Source organism: Aedes albopictus, chromosome 1 (assembly GCF_035046485.1).
Source record: "Aedes albopictus strain Foshan chromosome 1, AalbF5, whole genome shotgun sequence".
NCBI lineage: Eukaryota > Metazoa > Arthropoda > Insecta > Diptera > Culicidae > Aedes > Aedes albopictus.
The window spans coordinates 57,517,879-57,530,101 of record NC_085136.1 but is presented as its reverse complement, the minus strand read 5'-3'; the positions used below and the strand labels follow the sequence as shown (position 1 = coordinate 57,530,101).

General features: G+C 38.3%; 1 long non-coding RNA gene across 1 annotated transcript; it reads right to left on the bottom strand.

Moving 5' to 3' along the window:
- Positions 1-923: 923 nt before the first annotated feature.
- On the bottom strand, positions 924-5,852 carry LOC134284954 (uncharacterized). Its single transcript, XR_009996030.1, has 2 exons — positions 5,476-5,852; positions 924-1,276 (listed from the first exon to the last, which is right to left on the bottom strand). It is a non-coding gene; the product is annotated as an uncharacterized LOC134284954 (long non-coding RNA).
- Positions 5,853-12,223: the final 6,371 nt, after the last annotated feature.

Sequence of the window (12,223 nt, the reverse complement as noted above, 5' to 3'; positions counted from 1 at the left end):
ATCGCTCAGCGCAGCGACCTAATACACTGCAGTACGTCTGACATGGTCGAACGATGGCCGAAGAAAGAGGACGAATCGTGGCCTGCTATAATCTCGTCAGCAGTTGTCAATCGATAGAGTAATGTCTGGTTTAGACTGTTCAATCGACACGAGTATCTCACTTGCATACTTCTCAAACATCTGTTCAATCCAATGAAATGATGTGTTTAGACTGAGCAAATGTCTTGAGTGTCCACTTGAATGCTCTTGAATGCGTCTCAGTTGAAGCAAGTGTTAACATTGTTCAGCTCGGACGGTGTGTAAGCAAACTGAATTTCATCTTTCTTGACAGTTGACTTGAATTCAACTCACATGAATCGCGAATTTAGATGGGACAAGTGGGATGATTGCGTTTGCTTGAATGAAAAAGTTCAACATGTTCAATTTTTGTTCAAGTCATAAGAATTGCTCTAGTGAGATTGATGCCTGGTTTAGACGGTGCTAATGACTTGATTCCAGTCAGTTGACAATGCCTAATTGAATGCGAATCGAACGTGAAAACACCACCATTCATCTCACTTGAGCAACTCACTTGTCTTGAACGATAGTTGAACATGTTGAACTTATTGATTCAAGTCAAACGAAATCATCTCAGGGCAACCCGCAATTCCTCTGAGTTCAATTCAATTCATCTGTCGAGTGAGATTAATCCAATTCAGTTTGCTTACGCACCGCGTGAATTGAACAATGTAAACATTTGATTCACCAGAGATGCATCCAACAGCATTCTAGTGGGCGTTCAAGTCGTTTGCTAAGTCTAAAAATATTTTTGAGGACTTTTCAATATTTTAGAAGTTTTTATGCTCTGAGGATTATTCACATTCAATTTTACCGTGAATATTGTTGTGAGAATCTTTCTCTGTAATGATTATTCAACAACTGTATTCATTATTTGTATACACTTTATTACCGATACTTCAATATTACATACAATGATTCACACTCCAGACAACAATAACAACATCTCCACATATGACAGATACTCAATGTAAACATACACGCTAAACGTAATGAAGTAACACAATAATTTATTATGTGCATACCACAAGGTACCACATCTCGTTTTTTCTCCAGATCCGCAGCAAGGTCACTCCACGTTGTTTTCGCTTATAGTCTCCTCAGTTTATGAACGTCTCGCTTCAGTCTCACATCAGAATTAGTAGTACAGTCATCCATTTGGTCATCCATCTCTGCTCGGCATTTTGGTAAATTACTTGGCTGTTACTTATGGTTGTACCTAAAAAGAAATATTATTTTGACCCAAGTATTTTCCCAAATCCCAAAATATTTTTAATACTGAGTGTCAAGCTAAATATTACCTTTGCTGATGAATTAATTGAATTGCTTTCCTCTTCTCAAATGTTTTCAATCTAGCTGTCATTGAAAACATTTGTATACTGCCAAACATTGTATACTGCCTACTGATTTTTTTTTTTTTTTTGACATGTCCTTTCATAGAAGAATCTCATACAAAAGGTATGTATATTCAGATTATTATTCAGACATTTTTTTAACTAATATGTCGAAAAAATTATCAATATCCATTAACTCGTGTTCGATCCAAAGTGTCCAAGTGTCATACAAACACTATTTCATTTTATGTTTTTCTAGCGAACTTCGCTGGAACTCGTTTCTTGTTCAGAATATTTTCAGCAGTTTGGCTTTATAGATTTTGTTTTTTAAATATCGAAGGGATTGATACTTTTTTTAAATCAAATCACGATTTCAAAAAACGTCACTTGTCCAAAGCAATATTTGTAATACTAGTTTTAGCTAAATAGTAATTTGAAAACTTGAAAACATCCAGTTTATGAATTATATTTAATACATATTGTTCACAAAACTCGCACCCGCACTAGCTGAAAGTATAGTAGAATATTAATATGCATTCTTTGTTTTGTTTTTCATGTTGTAATCCTATTATTATCTCAAATTCTTAATACATACATCATCGTCGCAGTACCAAATCGAAGTCACGCATTTAAGCACATGCAAAGTTGCAGTTGTGACGTAAATTTGAACCGGTTGCTGGTATTGCGCATCATTAAGCTACTTAAGAGCTGAAATTAGCACTAATCTAAATCGAGTTGCTATGTTTATAAGTAGGTTAAATATCAATTTTCGCACCGCCAGTCACTTCGGCTTCCAACAGAAAACGTAATCGTTGTAACCAATTATTATATATACAAAGCAATTTTCTCCAGATAACAAAATAAATTGATCATCTTATTGGAGCAATTTTCGACGGTTCACCTATATAGGTGCTCACGTTTTTAGGAATTATGTTTCCGATAATTTCGGAATTCTCATGATTTACCATTTACCTTTCAAACTGAATGAGTTTATTTTTACGGTTTGGTCGTTCAATAGGTTTACATTCTACGATGCATATTTCCCCGCATTAACTGGTGATTCGTGCTCAATCAAACCAATTTTAACATTAAAAAACCAAAAATTTGTTCCTTTGATGTCGCTCTTTTGGGTTCTGAACTGTAGGACTTATTTTAATGGTGTACCTCCAAAATATTGCAAAAATCTATGTGTGCGACACATGCATACAATATTTGCAGTTTTTTCAGTGTATGAAATCTAAAAATTCAAACAAGGTAACATGTTAGTAAATGGTACCTGTTTGCATTAAGGCTCAAATAACCATCATTCAGTCATCAGTAATCATCAATTATTCAAAGGCAGTTTTCTTACTCTAAGCCACAAAACCGTCATTGAAAATTATTTCACTGTTATCCAGATGCTGGCCAGAGTATAGTGATAAATTGTTATACCCATTGGTTGAGATTTCAGCGAGGAAACTGCTTTTGAGTTTTTGCTAAACGATGATGGTTTGTTTCCTCTTAATAAGCTCGACTGAAAAACAAACCTCATAATCCAGCTTTCATTAGATATATATATTCCTGTAGTTACAGAAATGATTATCTTTTATTATTCCAATATCTTGTGCTTTTGATATACTGTACGTTATTCTCCTCATTAACTGAGGATTGCGGAATTAAATTTGACAGCAGCCTGGCTGCTGCCAAACCTACAAAATTATCAGAGTGTGCCTGGATACACAAATTGTTTGCTGAATCACGCTAAAGCAAGTGAAACGTTCAATGACACACAAACTTTGTAATCATATACAAAAAACGTTTGAAACGTGTTAAAATCACGTGTAAAACTTACCCAAAAATTGTAAATTATTCTTCCAAGTTCATGTGGTACACAATCAGCTGATTATATACGTTTAGTTGTAACTTTTGCTGCAATCATTATGTTTAAATTTTGTGTGGAGTAGTTCATGCGTGCACAGTGAAATTGATCTCCATAGAGATAAGCAACTCAACAACGGGGAGCACTGGAAAAAAAGATACGTGCTCAAATTGAATGACTAAAAAAGTTCAGTCCGCATCCCTCAGCTCATTAATAGTTTCAATACTTCTTTAACTGATCAAAATTTGTTTCTTCCTGTAGGGAAATTATTGTGCAGAATTTGTTGTTGAGCTTACTGCTGTACCTTGTTCTCTAACTTGTTCCACAGTTCTTGGCAAGATGGCCCACTCATTAACAAAAATGGCACTATATCCAGTGTTAGGCAATCATAAGTCAAAATGCCCCTCCTGACCACACCCGATACATTTTATATTCAAGGACTTCAGAAGTGATTACTCAAGAACTCACTGTACTTGAATCGCATTAACATTTAGTGGCATTCAATAGGTTATAAATCGCTTTTTATTCGAATTCCTGAGAGACTTCTAGTTAAGCCGAAAAGTTCATTTTTTATTGTTTGATTTTTTTTAAATATCCAATTCAACTAGCCATTTGACTAGCATGATACTTAACAGGTTAGTGGTTAGCAACTGCTCTGAATATGTCGTCTAGCTTCAACGAATGCTTTAACTGTCATTTTGACTTCCTATCTTGCAAACTACCAAGACAGTTTAATTATTCTCACACATTGATGTTAATTTTCTTGAAGTTACATTTTTAGTCTTGTAAGAGAGGACAAGGCATTAGTTAAATCATGTCTTCATGTTAATTTGGTTTCAAGAGCCAACCATTTTACGTCTCGTAGACTTATTATACTTTACTGAGCAATGATAACTTCAATATATATCACCTGAGGTGGGTCCACAACAATCTCAGTATCTGCTCAGTTATATTCGCATTTGGAACATATTTGGAACTATTCGTTCCTGGTTTTCTAGTCACGCTCAGCCTAAAGTTTAGTTTTGTCTTTCGCCTTGTCAGCTGCAACTTAATTGGTGTGAAATTTTATTTGTAATGGTTAAATTTATCTATAAAGCCCAGATTGGAGTTCAAGAGAAATCGCTCAAGAAACTTCTAGAACGATTCCTGGCAGAAACTTTCTACGGTGACTGCCATTTCTTCGCAACTGCGTACTGCGATCGAAGAAAAAACGGTTTCTTTAGCGATTCAGCCAAGGAATTTCCCATGCATCAAGATAGGCCGAGAAATTCCTTCTGATCTGCAAACAGCCCTTAAATCTGCGTTGGCTGGCAATCTGTTTCTTACGAAATTTACGACACTGTTGCGTTTTTAGTACTTTAATTTTTAATAACACAATTCGCCTTATACGGCTCTACAAAGAATCGACTATATCTGCCTTGCAGGTCTTACCGCCTTCAACGGCATTTCCACCTTCAACGGCTTTTTCCGCCTTCAACAGCTTTTCACTCTCCGACGGAACTTTCCGCCATCGACAGTTTTTCGCCTTAGTCGGCTCTTTCCTGCTTTTGAAAAGTCTTTCCGCCTTCAACGGCTTTTCTATCTATAATCCTTTCCGCCTTTTACGGCTATTTCGAGAATGTCGCCTTCATTAGCTTTTATCGCCTTCATTGGCTTTCATCGCCTTCACTGGCTTTTAACAACAACGGCAAAATTTGATTTCAAAATATTGTTTCACCTCTACGCCTTCCTCGGCCATCCGGTTAACAAATTAATGCTTCATTCATCATTCAGCATTTAAGTCTAGATTTAGGACAACAACCCTATTCAACGAGTATCAATATCACAATCAACAAAACTTGGATTTTCTTCACAGTTCTTTATTTCTTTATCTGACAATAGTGATTGTCATCGATTTGAACTAAACAATACTGATCACCATCAAAATCTCTCACAGGTTGATTATTGTCATTAGTCGAAGGTACAAATACATTGTTTGATTCAACAGTTAGTATTGTCAGATTTCTTGAAACGTAAACACCGCGCGGTCGTTAAAATGTTTCAAAAAGGGGCTTTGCAAAAAGAGTTCACGCGGTCTATCGAAAGGAACAGCCGCACCGTAGGAAACGCCGCAATGTTACTCCCCATAAGGATGAAGTAAAAAGGGAGTGAAAACCGCGGCCGTACCTTTCGGAAGCGGTAGGCCGCGTGCACTTTTGTGCACATCCCTCAATACACAATATTTACCTTTTTGATTCCAATGTTGAAATTCAATCACAAGTCATCACCTGAAGGTCATCACCACTCTGCATGCACCACACACACCACTCATCTCTTTCTTTTTCCGAAGACAACACTTCCCGAACCGAAATTAAACTAATTTCACATGCACTGTTCACCGTTCTCGTCGCCAATGTGAGAATCTTTCTCTGTAATGATTATTCAACAACTGTATTCATTATTTGTATACACTTTATTACCGATACTTCAATATTACATACAATGATTCACACTCCAGACAACAATAACAACATCTCCACATATGACAGATACTCAATGTAAACATACACGCTAAACGTAATGAAGTAACACAATAATTTATTATGTGCATACCACAAGGTACCACAATTGTGATTGAAAGAGCATGAAGTTACTGCGCCTCGAAAGTGATGAATTAGTTATTTATGTTACGAGTTGCAAAATGACGAGAAAAAAACCATCAGTATAACCATGCTTCCTGGTGGTTGAACGGGATCACCCACGTGTTCCACAAAGCTAGACGCAAAACTTGAATCAAGCAAGCTGTGCTATAACCGTCACAGTTTTTCAAGCTCTTGACGTGGAAACTCAGGTTGTTGCCCAAACAATGGCATTATGATTCATAATGCAACCCAAATGAGTTGCATTATGATTCATAATGCAACTGCTTTTTATAGTGAGGAAAAGTAGGCCGTAGTGACACTAAAACGGCAAGTATAAAATTCAATATGCAAAAACTTATTTATCTATATATGAATACTAGCTGTACCCAGCAAACTTTGTCTTGCCTACTGCGTTTTTTGACGTTTCAAGATTCTAGCCAAGCCCAAGTCTCCGGTGAAAAAGGTATAGAAAATCGAATTTCGAAAACTCTCAATTTGTCCATGTGTTAGGCCTCATAAACCTTCCTTGGGTGAAAACTAACAGAACAAAACTAAGACGACCAAAATCGGACCTTCCGTTCGCAAGTTATGCGCGGTCCCACGTATGCCACTGCATTTTTATATATATAGATATAGATAGATATAGATAGATAGATTTATCATTAAATAAAACAAAATGCTAATTTAGTAAAACCATCTTAAACTAGAAGAAAATTCAATTAAGAGAGCTTATTTACGTGAAAATGCTGAGCCAAGGATGACATGTAATTCATTTTTTGAAAATTGGTATAAATTTAAAGAAAAACTAATTATTTTCCATTCATGTTTACTCATGCTTTAATATGGCGACATCCATAATTAGCGAAAATCGAACGTGAGCAAGATAACCAGTATAGTCATAACTTCTGCCTTGCTTCCGACAGATGTCATAACTTAATGTATGGAATGCCATCTGTTGGGAGTTCTGGCAGTTTTATTGAATTTTGGTTCTAAGGATGGCTGGAAGAATACTGGAAAACCTTTTTGCAATTTTTCATCATAATAGGCTGTTTTACCTCACGCAAATCTGTCAGAAAAAGGCCTACGAACCTTCCCACATCAAATTAGCAGTGCTGTAATGGTTTATTACTGCTTGCAGTTTTGTTCAACTTCTTGATGCTTTCTGGACGCAGTTTTGAAAGATTGTGACAGCTGCACAGTATCACCTGCTATGATCAGACTTTTTTAAACATGGCTTTGAACATCAATGTGCAGTTTTATGAAAAAGCTTGCTACTAAATTGTTCAGTTTTGTATTACAGGGTACAAAAAATAATTATGGGACTGTTAAGCAGGTACTTTCTATATGGATCACACATGATTTGTTATTTTTTTGACAAGCAATACTGCTGTAATAAAACCGTAATAAAATTCAAATAAAACCAATCAGCGCTGCAATTGTTACTTGGGATAGCCTTCCAGTACACTGTAGTGCACAAGAAAAAAAAAAGATCATCCCTACCTTCTTTCTAATCACCTTGCCTACCTTGAAACCCAATTTCCTTAATTTTTGTTGACAATGACGAGATATCTGATCACTTGTACAGAGGCCATTTTCTCTCATTTACGTTCGTTGATACGGTCGCCGTTTTAGTTAAAAGAGTCATTTTGGGTGGCACCACCGGTGAAATCGGCATACCTTCTACCTAGGGTGTGTTGATCGCATCAAATGGGACAATTAAAAGTTGAGACAACAAACTTATAAAACACTCATGATACGATGACCCTTCTGGTGGTTGACTATGGACGGACGGTGACAACGATTATTACCGGGTGACTTTGGGACGATTGTTGATCGCGGTCGTGAATCATCATCATTAGGCGGTTTGTTGATGAAGGTAGGTTGGAGATAAATTCCTCGTAAAAAGCTCAATTACGAACATCGTCGCGGTTCCGGTTAGATATCCAGAAGGCGTTTGACTGAACGACAATTTCGTAACGATATCCCACTTTCTCAACACACGCACTCGACTAACATATGAAACTGCATCTAATCAGTAGTGTAGGAAACATCCAATTTCCAAAGCATATCGATATCCGTCAAATTATCACCGTTTGTATTTCGCAATGTTCCCCGTGCGTGAAACTTCGCCATGTGTCGCCATGATCGCGCCGCCGCCGTGCCGCGCCATCTCATGATGACAATTTTCGAGCGAAAAGATAAGACTGCAAAAAAAACATGTGTCGATCAACTTCGATCTGCGCGCGGGGTAGGTACTTATCGCCAAATACCCGCTCCTCATTAGCAGATCGTAATCAAACCCTGCGGGCTAATTGATTATTTCGGAACATGAACTGTCCAATTAACAGCGCGGCGTGTATAGGGTGATGAAAGAAAGCTTGTTAAAGGCGAGAGACCCCGCGTACAAATGGTAATTTATGTATCGCGAGCTTGTTTTTTTTCGCGCAAATTAGTTTTTTTTACTGTAAACAGCGTCCACTAGTTTACACTTCTTCGAAATCAGCCAGAGATGCCAGGAGTACAGATTTATCTTCTGGGTAAAAGAGAGTTTCAGATTTGTATTAAGTTTTACTTACTTGATGGGCTACAGCTCTTAAACATTCGTCTCCACTGGTCTCGGTCCTGGGCCAGTCTCTTTCAGTCGTCCTGAACGTTTAAAGTGCTTAGGTACTACTCAACTCCAAGAGGACAACGTGTGCAAGGCCTTTCACGAAGCCGACAACCCCTTTCTGTTTTTCTGCTGAAAATGATTTTTGAGTGTGATTCCTCCGGCATACACACTACGTGCCCAGCCCAAAGCATTCGCTTCACTATGTCCATTTATTTATATACATTAAACAATTCGTACTTCATGCGATGTCGCCATATGCCGTCCTCCAGTTTACCGCCGAGTATTGTTCGTAATACTTTATGTTCGAAGACTTCTCTCAACGTCCACGATTCGGCCATATAAAGTGACCGGAAGAATCAGAGTCTTGTACAACGCGAGTTTTGTCTCCGCTTGCAGCCTACGGGACTTCAGCTGGTTTCGTCAGTCTTTTCACGTCACATGTACCTAAAGTGTACGCATATCGCCTCCAACTAAGCATCCTATTCAACAGCATATGCGGTCGTGTGTTGGCTGAGAGAAGGCCGTGGAAAAACTTCTCAATTGGCCTCAGCCTGTTAAAAAGAAATCAGACAAAATGTTGTACGCAGAATTGAGAAATATTATTCCTCTGTAATTAGCGTACTCTCGTCGATGCCCTGTCTTGTATAAAGAATAAATAAAACCAACCATCCAACTAACAGACAATTCGTTCTCTTCTCATACTTTCAATATAAGGGAGCATCAATCAAGTACGTCACGATAAAGTTAGGATTTTTTACCAACCCGCCCCCCCTCTCCCCTTTGTATTATTCCTATACCTAATACATTGCTTGTCAAAATTTCAAAACAAAACCCTCCCCCTAGGACCGAGACGTATTTACAGCTGCACACTACCTCGCTCGAGGAGCTCGACTGGGAGTTCGGCCTTCCCAGCAGACTTCTTAAAAGACACAAACACCGTCTTCAGCCAGAGGCTGTAAATACACTGTACAGATTGAGCGAAGCTTGACAAACCCAACACGACACACATTACGAGCACCAGTGGATATGAGGAAGAAACATTTCTTGCGAAAAATTTCATCACTTGGAACGGGAATCGAACTCCCACCCATGACATGGTACGCTTGGTGACCACTTGTTTCAGTCCTTTAATTGATGCCATGCCCTCTAGCGTTTGAGATTCCACAGCTTGTCCGTTGTCGTCGATTCAAATTCGGTCTATCGCTTTTCCATTCCCACCGTTCAGTAAGACCTAAAAGAGCTCTTTCTACTTGGCAGCCACCATTGTTTTACATATTTGCCAGATAGTATCCCCAAGTAACACAGAGAACATCTTCCAGAAATAGATTCAAAAAAGATGTATTATAAATGGATTATAAGCGAGAATCCAAACATCTTCAGTTGAAAATATGTTCTAACTAAGTATAGTGACAACAAACTGATGCATGATGCCATCAAAATTTTTGGAAGTTAATGTTACGTTTAAAATACTTGAAAAATATATGTTAGGAGTATTTTCGTTTTTGTTTTCAATGACATGTATTGTGAGACATAATGCAAACCAAATTTTTACTCGAAGGTAAAACATGTTATATTAACGTTGCAAGAACGTTGATGATACAAATATTTCCATCCGTAACCATTCCCTAAATTAAGACGTTTCCTTGTTTACCACCATCACTTCATCATCACAAGGGAATTTGAGCTTAGCGGAACTGATTGTTAATGCTCTGCTCTAATATTTGCTGACCATAATATGCGGATAAACATCATTACTGAATTGCTGAGATAATAAAGTTGAGCACATGTAGTAACGCACATAATAGAGCTTGGAAACTTGGAAAGTTGAGTTATTTGACATCAACATTGTGGCGTATCGCGTTGATAGCAAATTTACAAAGCAAATCACTCGATGCCAGAAGTTTATTTGAACTCATCTACTTACCTGGACCATACTTTCATCGTTTATTTACCTGTAGAATAATTTCCATTCATAAATCCTAAGAAAAACATTCAAACGTTCGTCAAACTGAGTCTACAAGTTTGACAACAAATCCGTTTGTTTTGGTTTTACTATAGCTGCCTTTCATATACCATTTTGTTGTATTATTGTTCAAACAAAGTATGCAGCACTAGAAAAAAAAAATTCCTAACTGCGTGTTAAAGCTTCTTCAGCAACATCAAAATTGTAACGGTTCGTAGTACCCCCTCAGTAGGTTTGTGAGAGTTTGTCGCGGTCTAGAATAGTATTCGTCTGTTTGTTAAATTAAATTCAGAAAAGTGTTTGTGTTGTGTGTTTCCACTCTGTGTTACTGGTCACCCGAAAAGGACGCAGCCATAAATAGCAGCTACCATCATCCTGCCACATTAGCCACCAGATGACTCTGCCTTGTCTGAAACATGGACGTAGACGGTGGTAGCGAAGGAAGGCCATTATGATCTTGGAGATCTTGGATTGACCGAAGAAACGGCCATTTGCCCAAGTGATCGACACTAGTGAATTTCGATGCGAAGTGTCCACTGTGTGTTTATTGTGTGTGTAGGAATCTAAGGACACAGAACCCCGTAGTATTACCGTGGTTTTACCACAAAGCAAGAGGTGAACCCTAACTCTAGAATGGGTCACCCTCCGCCGTGAAGACATCCGGCGAAGACTTGGGCAGATGAAGATCCGGCCATTCGCTACTCCAGGCCGAGGACCAACCTGAGGCCCGTTCTCCAGCGGTCGCAGACACTCCGGTTCGATTGGGCGGCAAAAGTCGCAACGGACATGGGAGAAGAGGAAGGACGATGAAGAAGAGGATCGGTGGATGATGGCGGCAGCAGGAGAAAGGGGCCCCGAAGAAAGAAGGTCAGATTAGAATAAGAAAGTGGGTAGAGTAGGGTGAAGGTAGATAGCTAGAAGATAGACAGAAAGTGCACAATAGTTAGCCAATAAACAGGAGTGTGAAAAGGCAATCCAAGTGTTTTCCTGAATCCGCGAAATAGTAGGACAAGCGTGCCGACCCTGTGATTGAGGGTAAATACAGAGTCTCGTTAGCCGCTGAGAAGGGTCACCTTCTGTGACCCTCTCCTCAGCCAACGGTAGCTGTGGCCTAACTGCCATTAGTTACAAAATTATGTTATTTCAAAGTATGTTACTAACAAGCAAAGCAATATGTTGTTAAGATGTTTAAAAGGCGTAGTTTAAACGTATTACAGTCAAATCTTCCTTTCTTTGGCGATTAATGATGACTTCGAGTTAAAATTACAGTACTCACTGAAAAACATACATTTTCACAAAGTATGTCAAAAATTGTTTGTTTTATTGTTAGAGACACAAAATTAAGAAATTGTTTTAATTTTATGTTCCAAAAAAATTACCCAATAAATAATAGTATTGGAAATATTTTCTTTTTCAACACTGGTGGACGGCACTGTATTACAATGCCACCATGTTGCTTTCATCGTAAACTAAATCTTATCTCTAATCTAATCTAATACTAATCTAATAAATACGCAGCCAGTACAAGAAAGCATCCTGGAAAATAATCGGGTTAGATTAAGCCCGACTATTTTTCTTGTCAATATTGAAGCTTGTGGCATATTAGGAATATGACACAAGCGTCAAAGCGGCCAGGCCTACTGCGCAGTATTTACCGCAGAGATGATTCTTCGAATTGCCTCGACTTCTACATTTTGTAACATTTTGTGTCGAAACAATTCTAGAATCTACAGGGGTGGAAGGATGCGTGGACATACCGTACCAAACGCCCCATATTAT